The sequence below is a fragment of the Lepidochelys kempii genome, chromosome 3 (assembly GCF_965140265.1).
Source record: "Lepidochelys kempii isolate rLepKem1 chromosome 3, rLepKem1.hap2, whole genome shotgun sequence".
Classification (NCBI taxonomy): domain Eukaryota; kingdom Metazoa; phylum Chordata; order Testudines; family Cheloniidae; genus Lepidochelys; species Lepidochelys kempii.
In genome coordinates, this window is record NC_133258.1 from 30,231,872 (window position 1) to 30,256,348 (window position 24,477).

The 24,477-nt window shown below is 43.9% G+C and overlaps 1 protein-coding gene across 2 annotated transcripts in view; it reads right to left on the reverse strand.

The window, feature by feature from the left end:
* The window catches only part of HPCAL1 (hippocalcin like 1), a 106,268-nt gene extending 90,612 nt beyond the window's left edge, over nucleotides 1-15,656 (reverse strand). For both annotated transcript variants that reach the window (XM_073336025.1, XM_073336026.1), the window contains exon 1: nucleotides 15,229-15,656. The gene's annotated coding sequence lies outside the window, so the exon portion shown is untranslated. The remainder of the gene's footprint in view (nucleotides 1-15,228) is intronic.
* Nucleotides 15,657-24,477: the final 8,821 nt, after the last annotated feature.

Here is a 24,477-nt window from a genome sequence, read left to right on the forward strand (position 1 = left end):
TACATGGCATATGTAGCATAAAACAAACAAACATTCTAGTTATGTCATATATACATTCATAAGCATATTTCCATAAAGTCTTATGGGGAGCATCGTCACACCCGCCACCTGCTTGCTAAGCAAAACTGATAGCATTTGAGAAGTTTAATCTGCAGCGGTGAAGCTGAACGCAGACAGGCTCATCTCCCTGCAAGTGGAAAGCTAGAGAAAGAAAGCATAATGCTAAATCACCAGCAAAAGCAATTTAAGAAAAAGAAAAAGATTTTGGCACTGTAAGGTGTCGCTCCAGTAAGCAAAACGTGAAACAAGCCAGGGGCAGCAAACTACAAACTAGAAGATCCTGAAAATATGCTACTATATGCTATTCACTGGGCGCTTACACAAGCTCTCAAAACACAGCTTCCCCTTTTAGATCCTTCTCTACGTAAGGAAGTTGGGATCTTACTCCTCTGCCTTTTTATTTTTTTAAATTGACAATGCCTAATGATTTAATGTGTTGTTGCACTTTTATATATTACTGCATGGGCAGAAGCCTCTTCCTTCATCCATTCCACAGACAGATACAGGATCGTACTAGTCAGACAGTATCTATTAGGTCATCTAATATACCACCTGCTCTTAAACTGGAATTTTAAAGAACTACTCCAAGATACATTGACATGGTACATTGTACCCGTGTGTGTTTTATGTCTGTTTTGTTTAGGATACAGAAATATTTTTTTATAGTTTATGTACATCTGACAAGCCTGAATCTAAATCGTGGATGACAACACTCAAGATGAATAGTTACTGTTCATCTCCAAACAGCCAGATTCACAGCATTATCAAAAGTCTGTTTATTTATTGGACATTTTTTCCTCAAGGGCTTAACAGACACACTATAAAAACTGTCAGAAGTCTGTCTAGTGCAATGGAGCCTTGACTGACACTACCTTAATGCACTACCACAATACAAACAAAACAAAAATCAATTATCCTTGCCAAATTCACAAGAAAATAAAAATATGCAAGACTTCTACAGAAGGGCCTAATCTGGGCCAGATTCATTTTGGTGCATGCAGATGCAACTATTGACTTTAATGGAGTTTTGGCCCTCTTACAGCAAGGCTGAATTGCACTTTTATGTTATATTAGGTACTTGACTACTTCTTCCTAAATGGATGCTTTTTATAAATTGGTCAATAATTTCTCACTGAGGACAAATGCACTACAATGTCCCATTTTGCAGAAGCTTGCTGTCTAGGCATCTTCGGTGACCAATTTAGTTCCTATTGTATATATGAAACTTCCAGCCCATTTTACACAAGCAAGGACCTTGTAAACATCCAGCATGATCTTGGGTTCTATAGAAAACAACAACAGATCACGTTAAGCTGCAGTACAAATTTAAGTAATTTAAACTATGGGTAAGACGACTTCCTCAGTACAACATCAGTAAAGAAGTGCTAAGCCAATATTCGTAGATAAGGCCAGGAGGGACCATTGTGACCATCTAGTGAGTCTGACCTGTATAACACACACCACAGGACTTTCCTTAATTTATTCCTGATTGAACTAGAGCACATCTTTTAGATAAACTTGCAATTGTGATTTTAAAATAATTGCCAGTGATGGAGAAACCACACAACCCTCAGTAAGTTGTTCCGATTGTTAATTACCCTGTTAAAAATTTGCTGAGCTAACTTTACTTATCTACTGCCAAAAAAATGGTAATTTGAGGTTATGTGATTAATCCCAACATTTAAGCAATAAGATCACATACTGTATGAGACCCACAAGACCCTGTTTACAAGAGAAAGAAAGAAGCATGGAAAGTCTAATTCTCCACTATGACCAAGCATATTAAATCTAATTTTGCAGGCCTTCAAGTGTCATCATGAGATAATAGTCATATGAAATTAATTTTTTTCCTTCCTGAACTGAAGAGGCGATTGACAAATGCCACATATTGTTTGGCCTGACTGGGCACAAACTATTGGGTTAGAGTAAAAAGAGAGAAAGGCGGTATGGGATGGAACAGTGCCAGTTATATTTACTGCATTTCCTCTTTTAATGATAAACTCTTTCCAATAAGATTAACACAATTATATCATTACACGTTCATTGTTCAGGAAGTTTATCCTTCTCTTCCTCTTTTCAGCCTCTTTCTGTTGCGCTTCCCTGCTGCACAGGATGCTAGCAATTAAAGCTATACACTATGTGTTTGGACGCACTATAAAGGCTTTTTCTGAGAGGGCAGGGGTTGCATTAACTGCAGTACAATTCATCAAATACATCCACAGGAAAAAACAAGTCCTTTGTTAGACTGGAGTTAAGGTTGTAAATATGCATCAATAAACAAACATAATAGAACACACAATAGTTTGAAGAGCTTGAACTTTTGACATATTACAAAAAAAGTGTAATATATGGGATTGCAGAGTTAAGTACATCGAAAAACCTTAACTTTGCCCTCATGCCCATGCTGCCCTATATATGGAGGGGCCATAAAAACAGCCCAGTGGATTTCCCAGCCATGGAATTTGCCACATAATTAGTCACTTGACACAGAATCGCATCTTAAAATAATAATAAAGAATTAGGATTCTAACGTTTATGGTTGCAGAGAAGATCTTGAAAATGGACAAGTACTTGATGTACTTGTGTCTGCCTGCTCTTAAACTGGAATTTTAAAGAAAAGTTTGCAATTGACTCTGCAATTTCATAACCATGGAAAATAAAGTTTTCCCCCCCAAGATGCCATGAATCTCAGCTTCTTAACTGTGGAATTTTGCTATTTCACAACAGCTCTCCCCTCTTGGGACCTGCCTGCAGCTGCCTCTTGCTTCCTGCACACCCCACAAGAAGTAATTCATTGGAGTACCATGCACACTCTTTGCATTGTTCCATGGAATCAGGCAGCAGGGATTTGGGGAACCACAGCTGGAGTCCAGTTTGCAGCCAGGGAACAGGGAGGAGCCAGATGTGCAAACTGGCAAGCTGAGCTGCCTGGAGAACAGCACTACTGGCCTGGGGAGCTAGGGAGATGAGACACTGAAGCTAGCTACAAGCTCCCAGTTCCTCAGCATAAATGGGGGTGAGGTGGAGAAAGAGGTTTGACTTGGGTGACTAGATAACAAAGCCTACAAACCAAGCTACCTAGGGAACAGCAAAAAATGGTTATATATTGCATGCATAAGTTAAAAATAAAGAGACATGAATTTTACATCATTGAGCATTTTCGGTGGGAAGCCACTCCTTTGTTTGTGCGGAGGCTTGGGAGGAATGGGAATGTGGGATATTTTGTGAAGAACAAACATTGTGGAATTTAGGAGCTCATGCCACAGAATGCTGTTCCATGATCCTGCAGAGCACGCACACGGGGTCCTGTTTACATGCACATTTAAGATTAAAGCAACTTCCCTCTCAATCTCTGTCTCTGAGATCACAGCATAAGAGGTTGATAAAGGGCATCGGTGACTGATTTGGGGAGTCAAGACAGTCTGAACAGATGTTGGGGGCAAGAGGGTCCAACAGCCTGGGATGAGGAAAGAATATGAATCTGAGGGAAGAAAGAGGATGTTGGGATTAGGCTGCTGCTCAGCCACCAGCCCTCTGACGAGCAGAAGTGGCATCGGCTGTACTTGCTCCTCTTCTGGCAGTTGCAACAGCTGTCCCTTCCCATCACCCCACTCCTCCCTGTGCAAGCTTCCTTCTCTGACTTATGGTCTGTGGGCAAGGCAAGGAACTAAGGGAGAGGAAACACCACTGGACCAGCTGGGGAAGGAGCAAGGATGCCTTCATCACTCTTATCTAGTAGAGCGCCAAGTGTGTGAAGTAGACTAATCTGACCCCTCTACAGAATTCCCACCCTTCTATTTAGGACCCTTAACCTGTTGCCTCTCATATAAAGGTTGCCATCTGTCCAGGCTTTACTTGGAAGGTCTGGTTTTTGGCTTTTATGTCCGGGAGCCATTTAGGGGTGCCAGATGCCCAGTTTTCAACTAGAAAGTCCAGTCAAAAAGGGGACCTGGCTACCCTAAATGGCACCAAAACCAAAAGTCCAGTTACCACAGGGCTGGGCCAGGCACCGGGTCACGAACCCACATCAGTCCCTGCTCAGCAGGGGATGCCTCCTACCTTCAAGCAGGTTCCTTGAGATGATCAAGCAAGCGACGGGGTGGAACCTTGGGGGATCCGGTTACCAGCAATTAGAAAGGTGGCAACCCTACTCTCATACTGCAACACCACCTCCCCTGAAGCTCAAACACAGAGCCTGCTGTCTTGAACCTTAAGGGTACGTCTACACCAGAGCCAGGTGTAAATTCCAGCTCGAGGAGACGCATCTGTGCTAGTCCAATGAGAGCTAAAAACAGAAGCACAGCCATGGCAGCACCGGCAGTGGGCAGGGCTAGTTGTCTTGAGTTAGATCCCAGCTGAGACCCCAGGTACATACTTTGAGCAGCTAGCCCCTCCTACCACTCATGCTGTCACAGCTATGCTTCTACTTTTAGCACGCTAGCTCGATCAGAGAAAGCACAGAGCTGGAATTTACACCTGCTGCTTGGTGTAGGCTTACTCTTAGATGCAGCAGTCATGGGGACAAAGAGTGGAAGGGGATAGAAGGAGGCTGCCTTAATCCTAGAAATTCTGTATCATGACATCCTATATGTTGCTGAAAGCATTGTTTTTCTTGTACCATGGTCAACACAGCCTCTTGTCGTCTTTAACCTGGACGCACCGGTGCTTGCTGTCAACTATTTATCATTTAATATGTATATTATAACACCCAGAGGCCTCAATCAATATAGGGTTGGGGGCATTTTGCAGGGTATAGTACTAGCATACAAGAAAACATGGACCTTATAAGCTATGATGCCCTATCCTGCCAACACTTAAGCACATGCTTAATTTTAAGAACAAGAGTATTCCCACTATTTCAATTGGATTATCAAGTGTTTGCAAGATCAGGGTTTAAGTGGACAAACGGAATAGAGAAACCCATGAGTGAAATGCACAGCTATATGCCTTGTAATATTTTAAAAACCACCCTGGCTCACATTTTTGGGGCACTCACCTGGCTGGCTCCTAGTAGCTACCGCAATATTGATATTAAATAATCTGGGGCTTTCATACATGCACAGTAATATCTAGGAAGGAAGAAGAATTTTAAGTTTGCTCAGGAAATGCTATTCCTTTTATAGCCCTTATATGTATGGCAGGTAAGGACTTCCGTTATTAATAGCCTCTCCCCATCACAAGGCAGGAAGCTAGAACTGCAACTAGCTAATCTTAGAAGACCCAACAACAGACCAGGCACCAAGCAACTAAATACAAGCAAAAAACAAAAATGGAAACAACGCTAAATCTCAGCTAAATCACCCAAACACAGAACAAAATAAATGGACCCCATAACAGGCTTTGAAGCTCCCCAGACTCAGGCTCTGGCATGCTACTATGGGTGAGCAAATTCCCATGCTAAGAAATCCTCAACTGAAGGTGTTATGCTGCTAGCCAGAGTGTTCAATCCTATGAATGAAAGTGATCTCAGTGATCTATAACCAGTGAGGATGAGAGATGGTCTCTCTGAGGATCAGCACCTAGATCATTCAGACTTCTAAAGATAATCACTAGCACCATGAACTGTCCCCAGCTGTGCATCAGTGCAAAGGTCTGACTGAGTAGTGGGCACTTGTGTGATGAGCTCACAGCAGCCGGTCTCACTCAAAGTGAGAAAGTGCCTTCGGACCAACACAGGACCCACCTGGATGTTAAAAGGATAAACCTAAGCAATACATGCCATACTCGCCCAGCCTGGAGGGAACACAGGCACAGATGAAAGTCAAAGTCGACCAGTGAGGAACAGTTGCAGCCACTGCTGCTGGAGGGCAGGAAGAGCATGGATGCAATAAAACTCCCAGGAGACAAACCACTTTGACAAAAGATGGATGTATATCCTCCATGACTGGTGTAGGTGCTCCTTCAGCCTGCTCTTTTAGAGCATTCCCTTGACCAACAAGCATCATTTCTACCTTGCCAGGCCTGAGTCCCAGTCAATCTGCTTCCATGCAAACCCCCTCTCGCGGCTGCTCAGGGACAAAGAGAAACTTGGGAATCAGTTTTCAGTGACAAAGGCAGAGCTTTGCAATGAAGTTCACTCTGTGAATAGCAATGAGTTGATTCTGCAATCTGATCTATGAAGGCAGACCCTTACTCCTAATGAATAGTCCCACTGAAGTCAACTGGGCTCCACAGGAGCACAGGGGTTCTTCTGCCCGTACAGATCAGACTGCAGAATCAGGGCCTCATTTAAGGAGAATATGCAGCATTGGGAAAGTAAAGTAAAGATTATATCCTAATGGAAAGGAGTCTAAATTACATACTTTTCTTTAATATGCTAAGAACAGTTTGCTCTCATTTAGTGTATAGTCTGAGAGGAAAAACGTCCCTTAGTAATTAAGACTAATCTCTAAAAAAAGGCTGAAATTTACAACACTGTAACATAAACCAACATTCTCCAGAAGGAGCACTATTTTCTCTCACTCACAATGCATGTTTCAAAGATCAGATCTGAGTGCAGAAAACAAAGATCTGTGAATTACAAATCTTCTTGCGTCATAGTAAAGTCAACAGGTAGCTCTAAAGACTTGCTCCTATTCTCTTTCGGGCCCATCAACTCCGAATGAAACAGGATTAGACCCTAAGGCCTGGGCTACACTGGGGGGGGGGGGGGGGTTCACATAGCTGAAGTCGAAGTATCTTAGTTCGAGTTACCTGGCCGTCCTCATGGCAGCGTGACAACTGGTGGCGGCTCCTGCCGAGGTGGAGTACAGGCGTCGATCCCCAATAGATCGATCACTACCAGCCGAGCCGGTGGGTAGTGAAGATGTACCCTAAGTCAGCAAAGTTTTACACAGATTTGAAAAACACCAACCGGCCTAGGACTTGCCTTATCGAGAAGCTGTTTGACGCTGTGGTTAACAGGATTCTTCATGCTTGTGTTTCGAAGGGAGGTGGGGGAAAAGAGGTGAAACTCCTATAGTCTATTTAGTTTTTCATCCTAGGGAGAAAAAAAACAAAACACATCCCTAATCTCCTGCAAAAACAACAAAAATCCACCTACCAAGCACTTCAGTGGAAATCAATTTCCTAAAGGCAATCCAGACACTTTAAATTTAAAAAAAAAACAAAAAACACACCTTAGGCATAATACTCCTCTCAACTGCATAAGTGTACCTCAGGCCTTAGAATCATAGAATATCAGGGTTGGAAGGGACCTCAGGAGGCCATCTAGTCCAACCACCTGCTCAAAGCAGGACAATCTCCAACTAAAGCACCCCAGCCAGGACTTTGTCAAACCTGACCTTAAAAACTTCTAAGGAAGGAGTTTCTACCACCTCCCTAGGTAACCCATTCCAGTATTTCACCACCCTCCTAGTGAAAAAGTTTTTCCTAATATCCAATCGAAACTTCCCCCACTGCAACTTGAGACCATTACTCCTTGCTCTGCCATCTGCTACCACTGAGAACAGTCTAGAGTCATCCTTTTTGGAACCCCCTTTCAGGTAGTTGAATGCAGTTATCAAATCCCCCCTCATTCTTCTCTTCTGCAGACTAAACAATCCCAGTTCCCTCAGCCTCTCCTCATAAGTCATGTGCTCCAGCCCCCTAATCATTTTTGTTGCCCTTCGCTGGACTCTCTCCAATTTTTCCACATCCTTCTTGTAGTGTGGGGCCCAAAACTGGACACAGTACGCCAGATGAGGCCTCACCAATGTCGAATAGAGAGGAACAATCACGTCCCTCGATCTGCTGGCAATGGCCCTACTTATACAGCCCAAAATGCCATTGGCCTTCTTGTCAACAGCGTGCCCTTGTTGCCTCATATCCAGCTTCTCGTCCGCTGTAACCCCTAGGTCCTTTTCTGCAGAACTGCTGCCTAGCCATTCAGTCCCTAGTCTGTAGCCTTGTCTACACTAAAGGGGAAAGTTGATTTAAGCTACATAATTTGAGTTATGAGAATAGCATAACTCAAATGGATGTAGCTTAGATCTACTTACTGCAGGGTCCACACTACGCTGTGTCAACGGGAGATGCTCTCCCGTCGACTCCCCTTCCTCTTCTCAATCTGGTGGATTATCGGAGTCATCAGCGGTCGATTTAGCGGGTCTTCACTAGGCCCATTAAACTGACTCCCTGTGGATCGATTGCTGCAGTGTCGATCCCAGCTGTAGTGTAGACAAGCCCTTAATTGACTTCAGTGGAGTTACTCGCAATTTACATCTATGTAAGTCAAAGGAGAATTAGGCCTGGTCTACACTTAAAAGTTAGGTCAATATAGTTACACTGCTCAGGGGTGTAAGTGCCATAGCTATGCCCAGCTAATCCTGGGTCTAGACGCAAACAGATCAATGGAAGAATAGATATGCCACTATAATCCCTGCAGTGTGGATATCAGATCTCTTGGTGTCTGCAGAGAGATTTTAAGGTCCCATCAATGAAAAGCTGAATCATTTACTCATACTTACTGTGCTTTACTGCCAGTGGCACCAATAAAAGCATCCCACAAGGATGGGTAGGAAACATCAGCATCCTTAGCACTGGCATGTGTTAAAATGTTCACTTAAAAGGTTCTGACTGTATTACAGAGATTAATCACAAGGCAGCAATTTAGAAAATATCTGCATTTGAAACACTCATTTTATGTTACGTTGTTATGGTTATCCTGGGGGGGGGGGAAGAGGAAGGAGAGAGAAAAACTGGGTTCAATCCGAGTACTTTCTGTGCCATCTATTGCACAAAGATCATTAGTTTCTAAGAAAGCCCTTAGGGACATACAATAAGTGCAATAAATCCCAACCCAAAAGAGAAAAAAAAACCACCAACCAATTGGTGTCTAATCACCAATTGCATTCTACTATCTATTAAACCTATTTCCATGCTTATCTCATTTCTCCTCCCCCTTCCTCTCCACCTTCTAGAATTCACACCAAAGTTCACTGCTGCTAAGGAATCCTCTCTCAGTGAAAAGACAAGTTTTTGCAATATAATCTAATACACATTACAGATATTGCTATTTCCCTTAATTAAAATATTAATAAATCACAATTGGACCCTTTTCTAAATTCTACAATAGTTTAATAATTAAGTAAGTGCTAGTGGTTATAAACCCACACATAAAAACCTACCAAACACTCAAGTTTCATAAGTCATGCTCTAACCTTTTAAAAACAGATCATTTTGCCACACCATCAGATGACTTTTGTTCTAAGAAATGCAATGCAGTAAGTTTTGGGAAAGATTATTTACTGCTGAACACCCAATCAAAACAGGAGAAAGCAAGTGACGCCCTCCGAGCCAGGATCAGACAATCGGCAATACAACTACAAGCTTTCCTCCCCCTACACAATGGGCACAGAGCCAAGAGTAGAGGAATTCCATTCACAATACACTTTACAGAACTGAAAAAAATCTTGAAACTACAGAGCAACAAAGGCGTCCATTCTGTACCGATGTGCTCGTCTGCTCAGTGTTGAGGCGAATTAAAAACACGGAAAGGAAGGCTCATAATACACCCACACAGACTTGGCTTTGTGCCCCCAGAAGGCATTCTTTTTTCTCCCTGCCACCCACACCACTGCCAGTTCTATAATGACTTAGCACAAGACACTTGTCAACTTCCAGCCAACAACAAGATACATTTCCTTAACTCAAGCCTGACCTACACCATCAATCTCTGTCAAGAGTAATGTTTGTGTTTTCAATAAATTACAACAGCCTACAACTTAATCACTAGAACTAAACACACAAAGACATTCACAATAAAGCGTTCCTTGCTTTCTTTTCGGGTAGTAGATTGCATACACCCACATGCTTGTGCCTGGGAAAGTAAAACAAACACCTTTACAAGATGATCAGTACACTAGTTAATTTGTTACAACAGAAACATGGTCCAAAACAACAAAAATCAGTCTGACTTCTCAACCAACTTCATGACCTTTAGCCCTTAAAAATGGCAAATTTGTCAGGTCATCTCACACTGTCAAGCTCACTTCATACTTCTAATATTCAACCTCCCTCAAAGTCTCCATATAAATGCACCATCTAAATGTTTTCTAACAACATTACGGGATACTTAAAAGGGACACCATCAATTTTAAAGTCTTCTTTCTGAAGATGTCCATATTACTATCACTGAAATATTAGAGAAAACTATTTTTTCCTGGTTTGTTTACTGCATGCCCATTCAGTTACGTGACTACACCAGGGCAGTCAGTCAATTTGCTCTGCTGTCTGTACGAATATGCTGCAACAGGGGCAAGAAAACCCTCTTTTTAAAAAATGCTTTTGTAAAACCTGCAGAGGGCCTTAAAGGCAAGTGTAGTAGCTCAGGCTACATTAAGGGCATGGCTACACTTGCAGATGTAGAGCGCTGTGAGTGAAACCAGCCTTCGCAGAGCGCAGTAGGGAAAGCACTGCAGTCTGTCCACATTGACAGCTGACAGCGCACTGGCGTGACCACATTTGCAGCAGCACTGGGAGCGCTGCATTATGGGCACCTATCCCAGCATGCAAGTGACTGCAACGTTCTTTTCAAATTGGGGTGGGGTGGAGTGTGACAGGGAGAGTGTTGTGTGTATGGGGGGGAAGAGTGGGTTTTTGGGGTGCTAAGACTGTGTCAGCATGCTGTCTTGTAAGTTCAGACCCCTCTCCCCCTACCTCTCTCTCACTCACTCAAAGCAAACAGTAAATGTTTGCTTTTTCTAGGAGCTGATCAACAGCCCGCTTCCCCAACATGGAGCTTTGAAAGGGCATTTCCGCATTCCTGCAGCCAATTTCACAGCAATGACAAGAGTGGCCACTTGACTTAAGCGGATTATGGGACATTTCTGGAGGCTGATCAGAGTGCAGTAAAGCAACACCTCGTTCACCCTGGCGCTCCAGGAGGAGCGCAGCAAACGTTATTCCACTCACTGAGGTGGAGTACCAGCAGCGCTGTAGCCATAGAGTCAGACCGCTTCTACATGACTTGCCAGTGTGGGCAGGTAGTGAGCTGGTGTGCCCGGGGCTCCTTTATTGCGCTGTAACTCACAAGTGTACCCAAGCCCTTACTTCATGTTTCTGTGTTGACTAGTTTTCAAGTAGACTGCCTCTCTCAGGAAGTTTGATCATCCAAAAATGTGTCTGATTCAGAGCGAAGCACACTTTGTCTAATGTGAACTAGTAGTAAGAATTAATTGAACTACTTGGTTCCTGCTTGATCATGAACGGATCAGACACAAAAAGGACAAGGAAGAGCTGTGTATATTGGGGGGGATGGGGGGAGAGAGAGAGTAGCATTTGTGGTTTCTTCCATGTTTGTAATTCAGATGCTTTAAAAAAAAAAAAAAAACACATAGGTCTTACTAGTCACCTTATGAGTTATAAATAACACTTTAATAGCAATGGCATACCTCAGCCAGTGCACTCCAAGGGAATTACAGCACATTTCAGATTGTTAAAATCAATTCAGCCTCAAACTTGTACCTTATAGCATCACTGAAGTACTCAAGCACAAAGGAATGCACTTTTATTGTATATTTGAACCAACAAAATCTCCTGGTTAAAAAGTAATGGAATACTGAACTCCCAGAGACACACAAGATTTCCAGAAGAATCATTTCAGCATTTATTCTTTCAGCTGTAAATTCAGGAGGCAGGCAGATACTTGACTTCAATATTTTGTTTACGAATATACAGATACTTTGCTATTATACTGTGAAGCAGAAGACGACAACAGGCAGAAGACATATTGGCTGGGAGACAATGTGTTGGTTTATAGTGCTATCACACAACCACAAGCTTGTGAAAGCTTTTGTTCAGCAATAGACTGGCAAAGTGAAGATAAAATACGCTTATACATTTGTTCAACTTCAGAATGGCAGCACGTTATTGTAGCAATTGGAATTTCAGATATTTAAAACATTTTACGCTCATTAAGGTTAAAACTAACAGCTCTGCAAACTGAAAGCTCACGAAAGCTTATGCTCTAATAAATTGGTTAGTCTCTAAGGTGCCACAAGTCCTCCTTTTCTTTTTGCGAATACAGACTAACACGGCTGTTACTCTGAAACCTGAAATCCTACAGTGACAGAACCTATTGCATAGACACCCAATGCAGCATGTTACTTCATTAATACAGTCAACATGACTGGAGATAAGTTAAAATTACCTCTTGCCAACAGAAATTAACATGAGTTAAGCTCTGTTTCTTCTCTATGCAGCCCAACTTCAGTATATATTTTCTGATATAGACGACCGTCAAGAGAAACTGATCCTAAATCAAAACATTTTGTTTAATACTAGAAACCGAGGGCTGAATACAGATTTAAAAACATTGGCTACTCTTGCAATCAGTGGAAGACAGACTGTTTTAGTTGCTGAATCTGACCTAAAGTCAGGTTTTAAGAAATGATCAACAGATACTTAGAAAGGCAACATCCCCAACATCAGCACATTCTGCACGCATGCACACATACATTGACGCATTAGAAATACAGCCTCTCATCACTATAACATTAAGAAAAATCTACAACCCAGAAAGCTAAGCAGGATAACAATCTGCTTGAATTACTAGCATTTCTGCCCCACTCAAATCCAAACAATGGATGCATTGTCAGTTTTTTAGAACGTTACCATTTCTAGCCAGTGGCCCATGTGTCCCCCTGCAAAAACAAACAAACAAAAAAAACAAAACAAAACTGTCATACCCCAACTTTAACATAATTTGGACCACAAAGTAATCTGTATTATTAATTCAGAACAATGGTACCCTGCAGTCTACCACAAGGAAAGAGCTGCTTGGATGATCAGAAGTTTCCACATGTTGCACTAGATTAGAGCAGGAGTCCTCAAACTTCATTGCACTGCAACCCCTTTCTAACAAAAAAAAGTTTACTATATGACCTGAGGAGGGGGGACCAAAGTTTGAGTCCACCCAAGCCCCACCAGCTTGGGGGGGGGGGGGGGAGAAGAACCCAGGGCGCAGGAGCCAAAGTCAAAGTCCAAGGCCTTCATACCCAGGTGGGGGGCCTACAACCTGAGCCGGGCTACCCAGGCTGAAGCCCTCCGGCTTTGACTTTGGCCTCAGGTGGTGAGGCTTGGGCTTTCGCCCCAAGGTGATGAGGTTTGGGCTTTGCCTTCAGCCCCAGGCCCCAGCAAGTCTAACGCCACCTCTGGTAACCCCATTAGAAAGGGCTTACGACCCACTTCGGGATCCTGACCCAAAGTTTGAGAACTCCTGAATTAGAGGATATCTAACATTCAGTTGTTCACATGCACCAAGGAGCCTATTGTAAGAAAGAGAACATTCAGAAGTCACAGCAATGTGCTTGTGGTTCTACTCAGCATCAGATGGTCAAAGCTGTTCCCAAAGGAGAGTGGGCAGGGCATTTCAAAGTCATAGCAGATTAATTGTTCCCACAGCTTTACTTGCCAATGACAGCAGGAAGCACCAAAGCAGTGTTGGCATGAGTATGCAAGACAGTTTTATCATAACAGTTTACTGAAACTCTCCATGGTCTTGCTGGAGCTGCATTTTAGCGATAGGAGGTTTTGAGGCAGAATTACAAGGAATGGCTCAGAGCCACTGGAAAATACCCTTAATATTAAGAGGAGGAAAACGAGTGTGCACATTCTCAGTCTCCATCCCCTTCTCTCCCTATTATAAGAAATATAGTCATAGAGTTTCTTTTTGCAGCTAGGTACATTATACTTATGATCTCATGACAAAGTTTACTTGTAAACATTCCTGGATGTGATAAAGTCCCCATTTTTTAAAAAAAACCCAAACATCTAGTAGTGACTAAACAGCACAATGAGCATATACAGTATTTGAAGACAAAAAGGTTCCATTTCAGACAACACTGCATTACATAACTTTCACTCAGGAAAGGGTTATTTGTACGGAAATTCATTGGTAAAAATGTAAGTGTGCCATTTTACATATAATTTCTTGTAAATCTCAACATTTCATAATAACCTCAAATACTCACTCTCTTTCTACAGATCATTAAGCAAATGACAACTCTAATGCTAATTTAAAATCGACAAAACCCTTTTCAGCAAAGAACCCACTAAAGTGTAAATAGGTAACTGTTCAGATCTAGGGTCTCTCTCACCAGCCAGCCTGGCTTTTGTTTTTCTGAGCGATCTCTTGAAGACACCAGTAAAGAACACAAAGATTTTCTGGAAGGACATTCTCTAGAGTATGGCGAGTAGGAAGTTCCGTTTTTAAATAGTTTGTTTAATCACAGTGTAATGCTTATGCATTTATAAGTCTGACTGGTAAAAGATTAACCACCATTACTGTGAACCCTGGGGTCTCTGCTTAACTTTAATCATCATATTTTTCTGCTAAATTAGACAATCCACATGCACACCCACATACCCAGACACATACACACAAATACATATATACATATATATATATATATATATATATATACATACACACACACACACGCATACCTGTAGTCAGGCAGAGAAAAAAGCAGCACATCTCATTTCACACCCCCACAATCAGAGTAGTGGGTTAACTGTGAAATCCAAGGAATTAAATAGTAAATCTGCACCATACAAACACGGCTGGAGAGGAGGAGAAGACTGTCGTAGTTAATAAGGAAAGAATGATACATTTTGTTGAACTCACCACGAATCATGATCTACTAGACTTAACAAAATACCACAACGTTGTTAGGAAGCTACTGGAAAGGCGGGTCTCCCTAACTGCTAAGGTCACAGACCAAACGAGAAGGAGAGACTAAAAACTCTGCTGCCTGGAACCCTGGAGGAAATGAGAAAGGTCTGGGACGATCTCTAAAGACCCATCGTCCCCACCCACCCCACCTTGTATCGGCTTCCCCGGTGGGGGAACACGATCAAAAGATGCACGCACGCACCCCACTGACAGCTGGCACCGACTGCATCGAGCTGCGGGTTTTAAACCCGAACTTATTTGAAAATCGCCGGCCGTATGAAAGGGGAGCTCAATCGCTGCAGAACCCTGCCTGCCTGCCGCCTGGTTACATTTCCCCTATTCCCAAGGCTAGGAGAGGAGCCGATTACCTCACCCCCCACCCGCCGGGGGAAGGGTAACGTGGGGGGGAGAGGGTGGCTCACAGGGGGAGAAGAGAAAACAACGCATCAAAGCGAAGGGGGGTCCCCCCAGCAGCGCGCCGAGGGGGCACAGGCGCCGCTCACCGCCCTTACCGGGTCCTGGGGCTGGGCTGGGCTCGCCGCGCTCCGGCTGCCGGGGTGGGACGCTCCCAGGCCGGACCCGCGCGAAGTGAAGCGCTCGCTGCGGCTCGGCGGCGGCCGCGGTCCCGGGAGCGGCGGCTCCGCTTCGGGCTGCGAAGAGAGAAAGGCGACGGGCAGCGGGGCGAGCGAGGAGCGAAAGAGGAAACGAGCCGCCGGCTCCGGGCAGCGGGGCGGGCGGGGCGGGCGGGGCGGGAGGCAGCGGCAGCCGCCCTGGGACCCGCGGGGAGACCGAACTTGGCAGCGGAGGGAGGCAGGGCTGGGCTGGGCTGGCCGGAGCGGCGCTCTCCGCGCGGTCACTGACACTGCCGCATGCGGCGCCCCGCGCTGCCGCGGCGCAAGCTCCGCGCTGGTCTCTGCCCCCGAGCCCCCAGCCAAGGCGCGACGGCCTATTGGCTCCGGGAGCGGACCAACTGCGGGCCGGGGGGAGGGCGCCGGGCGCCGTCGGGCCCGCCCCTCTGTGCAAGGGAGCCGCGGGGGGCGCTGGCGGCCCGGGGTGTGGGCGGCGCCTCCTACAGCAGGAGCCGGTCGGTCTCTCCCTGCCCGCTGCTGTGCCTGGCAGGGCAGGAAGTAGCGAGAAGTCCGGGAAAGTGGCGCGCGCGCGCGGCGGGGTGGCGCGCGCCCAGCTGCCCCCGGCCGCCACGCGCCCTGCCCTCTTCACACGCCCTTACCCCCAGCCCTCTTTTCCTAGGCGTTCTGGGCTACCGGGGGGGGGCCGAAACAAAGCCACGTGACCTATGCAGTCACTCAAAGAGAACCGGAGGACTTGTGGCACCTTAGAGACTAACCAATTTATTTGAGCATGAGCTTTCCTGAGCTACAGCTCACTTCATGGGATGCATACCGTGGAAACTGCAGCAGACTTTATATACACACAGAGAATATGAACCAATACCTCCTCCCACCCCACTGGCCTGCTGGTAATAGCTTATCTAAAGTGATCATCAGGTTGGGCCATTTCCAGCACAAATCCAGGTTTTCTCACACACACACACACCCCCAACCCCCATACACACACAAACTCACTCTCCTGCTGGTAATAGCTCATCCAAACTGACCACTCTCCAAGTTGGAGAGTGAGTTTGTGTGTATATGGGGGTGGGGGGGGGGGGTGAGAAAACCTGGATTTGTGCTGGAAATGGCCCACCTTGATTATCATGCAAGTTGTAGGGAGAGTGGTCACTTTGGATGAGCTATTACCAGCAGGAGAGTGAGTTTGTGTATGTGGTTTTTGGGAGGGGGGTGAGAGAACCTGGATTTGTGCAGGAAATGGCCCAACTTGATTATTTAACTGGGAATTGGTCCTGCTTTGAGCAGGGGGTTGGACTAGATGACCTTCTGGGGTCCCTTCCAACCCTGATATTCTATGATTATCATGCACATTGTGTAAAGAGTTGTCACTTTGGATGGGCTATCACCAGCAGGAGAGTGAATTTGTGTGGGGGGGCGGAGGGTGAGAAAACCTGGATTTGTGCTGGAAATGGCCCAACCTGATGATCACTTTAGATAAGCTATTACCAGCAGGACAGTGGAGGTATTGTTTCATATTTTCTGTGTGTATATAAAGTCTGCTGCAGTTTCCACGGTATGCATCCGATGAAGTGAGCTGTAGTTCACGAAAGCTCATGCTCAAATAAATTGGTTAGTCTCTAAGGTGCCACAAGTACTCCTTTTCTTTTTGCGAATACAGACTAACACGGCTGTTACTCTGAAACCTGTCAAAAAGAACCGCAAGTCTTACATTTCGGATCCTTCGGAGTAGTCACAAAGTGCTCATGCGCAGAAAATTATTTTGTCATTGTGACCGAGTTTGAATAAAGGACAAACGGGAGAAAGTCGTTAATGGCTCCCAGACAATGTGCAACAGAAAAGGACGCTAGGTTTCTGGAATAAGTCCTTGGTTATGAGTTATTTCCTCAGCTCTAGCCTCTGTCTTCTCTGTGACATATGAGCATGGGAGCTTTGTTTTCACTGTGCACATGTTACTAGGACACTTGAATCCTGCATCAGATCAATAGGTAAGCATAGCTATTCCCATTGTATGCACTTAAGTGCCAGTCTGAGCATCCTATTACAAGATCTTATTGTCCTATTAAAGTATCTGCATTTGGAAAATTGGACCTATTGGGTGTATTTTGCCTACTTCAACATTTTTTAAATGACATACCTGCATTAACTGCATCCTTAATACTCTCATATAATGGTGCAGTGCAATACACAAACCACAGTGCTTTAACTGCTTTTGTATCTCACCTTTATTTTGATTTTTCTCTTCTGCTTCATTTTATTTCTATAGTGGGAAGAGAGAAAAGTTGATACTAAATTAAACTCATCTGTCTCCTTCAAAGTATATATTGAATTTGATTAAGGATCAGACAACAGAAGTAGGTTCATAGTGTTAATGCAAAGTAAAATATTTGTATGTGAGAGATGCAGTGCACAGTTATTTCTACTCCAGAAACATCTCCTGTAATAATACTGTTACTGAAGTACAGTTAAAGACTCCTGTTAATGAATGTGATAGTACTACCTGCCCTCCTATCTTTAGGAATGACTAACTCAGGATATTAAAGGGATACGTACCTTTTAAATGACTCACTTCACATTAGAGCCATTTGCCTGCCACTGGTGAGCTTTTAGTAGTGCCAAGCTTGGCTGTAATTTAGCAGGGTGTTCATACAAACTCTGGTTTTGATTAATGGCCTTAAACATTATGATTAAGCAATTGCTTTTAACAAAACCAGAAAAGAAAGAATGAAACTGATGGCCAGGATTAGTGTGTTCAGCCGTTTCCCCTATTTGCCTAATAAGCCCCATCACAGTTCTCGCAACTAACAGAGCTGGCTATTCATGTACTGACTGAGGGGATCAGTCGGTAAGGGCCTCTTTGTAGACGGCTCATTGCCCTGCAGTTTTCAGTCCCAATGACTTCAGTGGAAGTACTTCGGAGAGCCAGGAAAGCAGGATTTGGCCCTTACTTGGTGCATTAGGAAAAAGCCCTATGAGTCTGATCCTGCTCCTCCCATAGTCAATGAGAATGGAAGCAACCCTTTGAACTTTAGAAAGAAGACTAAGGATTTACTATTTAATCTGATCTTGTAGTCTTTACTCAAACGGCACAATTGAGCACTATAGCAACAATACTGCAAATTATTCTGCAAAGGGAGGCTGCTAGTGGCAGGGAGTTTGTGATTCTGAGAGCATCCCTATACCAGAAGGCCAGGGGCTCCCTGGTATCTAGCAGAGAGTTTCTGTTGGCCTGACCAGCTCTGTGTACCCCAACTCCCTGTTGTTATATCTGTCTCTAAAAGGTGCCATGTAATAGGTCATTGGAAGACTATTAATTCAGTGATCATTATATTCTTGGGTGATGTATGTATGAATCAATCCACAAAGGTTTATACAGATATACTGGAATTATGGCTAATGTGTTTAAACCAGACATGTCAAGGAGAGCTGATAACCAGTTTTTTTCCAGACAAAGGAATGTCGTTCCGTTGACCAAAGGCAATGTAAACCACATTTGCATGCCAGGCTAACAAAGCCATCAGAAGAGCAAGTGGGAGAAAAGTGATCACTTAATCTCAATGAGGAATGGAGACTGCACCCCCAGGAAGTCTTCCTGACTCTTGAAGCAGAGTTAATGAACTTTGTAGTCCAGTAAATCTTTGAAAAGTCTCTCTCTCAAAGAGAGAACCCCTAAGTGATCTTTCACCTAAGAAGAAAAGGAAAACCAGCACCTTGGCCTCTATGGGGATCCTGACTAAAAAGTCATCAGCCACAGCTGGAAAACAAAGATTGGTGAGGAAACTACCTTGAACAAAGAGTGTAACTTGCTGGAGTTAAGTGTTAGTTTTAGAAGTATAATTTTACTTTTGTGTGTAACCATTTCTGTCCTAGTCTTAGTCTAAGGTGCCACAAGTACTCCTGTTCTTTTTGCGGATACAGACTAACACGGCTGCTCCTCTGAAACCCATTTCTGTCCTATCTTTTTGACCACATAAATTTGTTTTACTTTTTAATCTAAGCCAAGCCATACTGTGACTGAACTGAAGTGATTGTTCACTCCAGTCAAGATAACAAGCTGCTAATTCTGTCTCTTTAAAGGAGCAGCACACTTAATTAGGAGAAGGCTGGACACTTCAGGGAGACAGTTTTGTGGAAATTTGGGACTGGGGGATGTTGGTGCAAACAGAAACTGGGCGGTGGAAGCCAGTAGGTGACCCGCATGCGTGTCTGCTGGATGGTGGTGTCCAGGCTGTGAGCCACAGCAGCGTAGCATTTAAGGCACCCAGAGTTGCAGAACAGGCGGCGACAACCCATCACTGGTCTGGGTTGAACCCCAAAACCTATGTGGAGAGGGCACCTGCATGGAATAGCTTGTAGGATCAGAGCCTAAAGTCATTTCATGTGACGTGTGTAGGGCAGTTAGATGAAGTAGCACCTACCTAAATCAATATCTTAAAATGAATAACGTGGCAACTGAAGAAACCTTGTAATTATTTTTTTTCATCCTTTAATCTTGCTTTTGCAAATCCCTTGCCAAAAGTCACTTGAGGGGATTTCAAATGAATTACAGTAATAAAGTCAGAAGTATTTGTCTTTGATGGCGGTGTTTTGGGAAATCTAAGGCCAGTTTGTCTACACAGAACTGTTTTCTTCCAAAAGTTGGCCGCATGTCTGTAAGTTACCAAAAGGACAGATATCTGTTGCTGTCAGATGCTGATGTTGCCTGTGGCACTTCAGCACCTCGGTGCTCTCATGCTCTGCAGTGCCAGCCGGGTCGCAGAAAGCAAACACACCGGAGAAATGCTAGCTACACAAGTTGCTATCAGCTACAGTATGGACAATTCGTGTCCCTTCAACAGAAAACTAGTATCTTGTTTACCATTGAAACAAATGCGTATTTCTTTTTTCCAATTGTCTGCATTACAGGTCTGAAAAGTTATTTATGTCCTCCTGCCCAAGCAAGACTGCTCCCTGCAGTATTTTCTAGTGTTCTGTCCAGTTCAGTTTTAAATGACCTAGCAGAAAGGGGCTTCTGCTACTTCCCTTTAGAGTCTCTCTCTCGTTTTAAATACATAGAGAGCAAGCAAGTAAAATGTGCATGTGACAGAAAACAAACTGCACATTTTTTTTAAAATGCAGTTGAGTGTGCTCTTCTTTTCCTACCCTCCCATTACTCGCTCTGTGTGTGACTGTACTGATAACACAAGACTGATGTTTATTACAAAACTATAACAAGCAGTAGCAATACCCTGTCACTGCATGATTGCTCTTTTTTCTGTTAGCAGACAACTGTCTGGGTGGTGCCTCTCTCCCCCGGCAAGGAAGAGTGAATTCTAAGAGCCGTCACGGTATTGTGGTGATTGGAAACAAGCCTGAAAATGCCAGATGTGAGTCCGCACAGCTGGACAGATTAAAAAAAAATGTGCACTTCAGTTTCTATGATGGTTGCCCCTGGGGTACCACAGTGTCTATGTGTGACTAAGCATATGAACATCAAAAGCCATAATGCGTATTTACATATAGAAACATGTATTTTGTATCCTTTTTTTAGGCCAATGAAAGAAAGGACTAAAGCAGCATAAAGGAAACTTGGCTTCACAAAATGATTCTTAGAGTACAAAAAAACCTAGGTCTGAATAAAGCTGACAAAGGCAAGGAAATTCTAGATTAAAAACACGCTTTCATTTTTAATTCCTCTGCCTGCTTATTGCATGGATCTCCAAGCTGATTTTATAGAGCACATATGCTTCAATAAATACAGGAGGCACAAAAGTTAGTTCATGTTTTCAGATAAGATTTGGTATGAAGCTTTCTGGGATTGAATATAGGAAAATCCTGTAAAACTTTGATTACACCCTATTTCCCTCTGAAATTTTGTTCTGTATGGGATTAGATTTAGTAGTTTTACAAACACACTATGTCACTTTGTTTGCCAGAATTTGTCATAAAAAAACAAAACCATTAGATAGCATTTTAGCTATGCCCATAAAAAGTCCTATTAAAATGAACTGGATGTCATGCTAGTCAAAGTCTGTGTACACTACCCTTAGTTGCATACATCTCATTTCAGGTTTCAGAGTAGCAGCCATGTTAGTCTGTATTTGCAAAAAGAAAAGGAGGACTTGTGGCACCGTGGAGACTAACCAATTTATTTGAGCAGAAGCTTTCGTGAGCTACAAGTCCTCCTTTTCTTTTTGCAAATACATCTCATTGTTGCAACTCCAGTCGAGTGCCACTCACCAGACTGCTGTGAGGGGATCTAACCACTGGATCCAGTGAGCTTTAAGCCTCTGGCATCTAAACAGAGTTCATGCGTTGCTCCTCACTGGGGATCTCTGGGCACACACTAGGGGAGCACCCCCTCCTGAGAGCTGAAACCTCACAGACCAACTGCCCAGTCCCTGGGCTAGTACTGACCCATTCCACGCCCCATAGCTTAGACACTCTCTCCCAGAACTCCAGCTACCTGGGTGTCCTGGGTCCAGAAGTTAGCTGTCAGGAGGCCGGGTCATAGGCCATCAGGCCTAGTGGTCAGAATGGGAGTCAGGCCTAGTGCTCAAAGTCCAAATGCCAGAGGTTGAGACAGGACCAGAACCAGGAAGTAGGGCCGAAGGTCAGAATCAGAGAGCCAAGGATCAAGACAGAGTTAGAGTTGGAGTCAGGAATCAGAGCGGAGGGTCAGAACCGGATTACCAGAAGCAAGGGAAGGCAGGAGCAGGGTTGGTTCTGAGGCAGAACCAAGGCTGGGTCAAAATGGGAACAAGGCTGGGAACAAACAGGAACTGGGTTGGAGCTGTGGAGGAGCAGAGCAGAGCAGGGCTTGGTGAGAGACAAGCACAGCGAGGCAGAGAGTCCAGGGGCATGTGTGTTAAGCAACCAGCAAGCTAGGGCTGCTGCTGAGTTTGAGAACTGGCCTGCTAGCTTCCTGAGACAATCTGGGAGGAAGAAAAGGAGTACTTATGGCACTTTAGTCTCTAAGGTGCCACAAGTACTCCTTTTCGTTTTGTGAATACAGACTAACACAGCTGCTACTCTGAAATCTGGGAGGGTGGTCTGTCAGGCAGCCCAGCTGGCTCATTAGGGTGTGAGGAGTACTGAGCAGAGGCAGCTGCAGGGCCTTACTCCTGACATTAACTCTTCAAGGGTGTGACAGACTGTACAGGATTCTAAGCCACCAGTGCTCTTTAATATTATAAGAAATACACCAATATATACAAAAATAATAAATCCTACATGCATTTCCCTACATCAGTTTACTCACCACTCCAAAGTATTCTTTGGGCTGGGCTCAGAGTTCTCCAGGCAATTCATAGTCTTTCTGCAACAGCACTTGTCTTTTCAATCCTGGAGCCCCCTGTTAGGGGGCTTATTCCTTCACCCACTTACTTCCCTGATCCTTCTCACATGAAGAGAGAGCAACAATACCTGAAGTCCAAAGGTGCAAACAATTTGATGTTTATTGGGGTGGACTTCCAGCAAGCATGACTCCAGTTGCCTTTCTTAGTGTTCCCCTTCCCAGCTCTGACACCACAGAGCCTTACACCTGTGTCCCTGTTCCCATTCCTGCCCTTAGCCAAACATGATTCCAATTTCCCTGTTCACATTTCCCCCTTTAGCAAAACATGATTCCAATTTCCCCACCCCACTCACTTCCTGATTGACTGCAGACTAAATAGTGAAACTTGGGTTCTGCTTAGCTATACCTTAACCAATCATTTTTCTGAAATTTAACTAACCAATCCTAACGTATTGTAACATGATTATTTAACCAATTATATCCCACCACCTTAATGAGTTTGCACCCAGCAAAATTAATTATACAGCAGACAGAAACAATCATAGAACCAGACAAAGATTATACAGACAAACAATAGCAAAGTGGGAACTATAATGACAAAACAATACAGAAGTGAGGATTTCAAATCCCAGCTATTGATAAGTGAGTTCTTGCCAGACAGGATGCTATCAAACTAAGTTTCCTTTTACATATTCTAGGCACTTCCCTTTCTCTGGAGGTGATAGGCATTATCGGGACAAGATTGTATTCCTAACAGCCCACTAGTCTCTTATTTCAATGTGACTAGGTTGGAATGTGAGGATGTGACTGTTTGCTTCCCAGCTTATGGCTGCCTCTGCTGCTTAGCCAAAGGCCTTAGCCTAAGAACAGGGCCTCAGACTGTCTCAGTAAGAGAAGGCTCTTACACTGGCAGACAGTGATTTTGATTCTCTCTTTTATACCTCTATAACTAGCCAAGTGATAAGAATACACCTAAATTCTTACAGTATAGGCCTTTACAGACAGGCCTGAATATCTATATCCTAACACTCCCTTTGCTTTTTCTGAGCTTTGTTAGTCCTGCAGCTAAACCAGCCCCCCTCAAAAGCATACAACCTCTTTAGCATACCTTTTGACTAGTCAGAGTACTGTAAAGGTTAACTACAGTCCATTGTATCTAGTCTGGGAAAGATGTGCTAAACGTCTTGACAGTTACAATGGATAGAGAGAAGCATTCCGTGGAACAGCAATTTTCATAAGAACAACTTCATACTATCTTCCCAAATTCACAAGATTCCCTAGAATGTCACACTCCTCTTGCAGTTGGATCGGTACAGGTGGACCCTTTCCCCTATGCAGATTGACGTGAAGGGTCTGCCTGCATGGATCTAATTGCAGTGTGCAGGCCCTAGTATGTACCATCTTGGAAATTCTGCCCTGCTGTATCCAGATCAAGTAGCAGATTTTTCAAAATACACATGAAATGCATATCCATTTATACCCGAGAATAACTCTTGGGCTTGCAGGATGGAATGGGGAGAAAGCTAAATATCTACATGCAATAGTTACTTTTCATTTGTGCCGTGATCTCTTCTTAAATACAGATGACTTGACAATTTCAATGTATGTTCAACATACCAAGACAAATTTTGTAGGGAAGGGTTGAAAAAACTTGTGATGACCACTGATCAGGAAACAGAATTTTCATCCAGTGGGAAACCAACAATTTGAAATTTCTTTCCGTTTCAAATCATAACAGAAAATTGAAATATTTCATGGGATGAGAAGGTTCTAAATGACCAGCACTGTTTCAAATTGACATTATGAAACAAAACTTTTCATTCTGATCCTTTCAATCAGAAAATTGAAAAATTCTCCCCTGCAGAATTTTGACAAAGCCACATTTGCACATAGGAAAA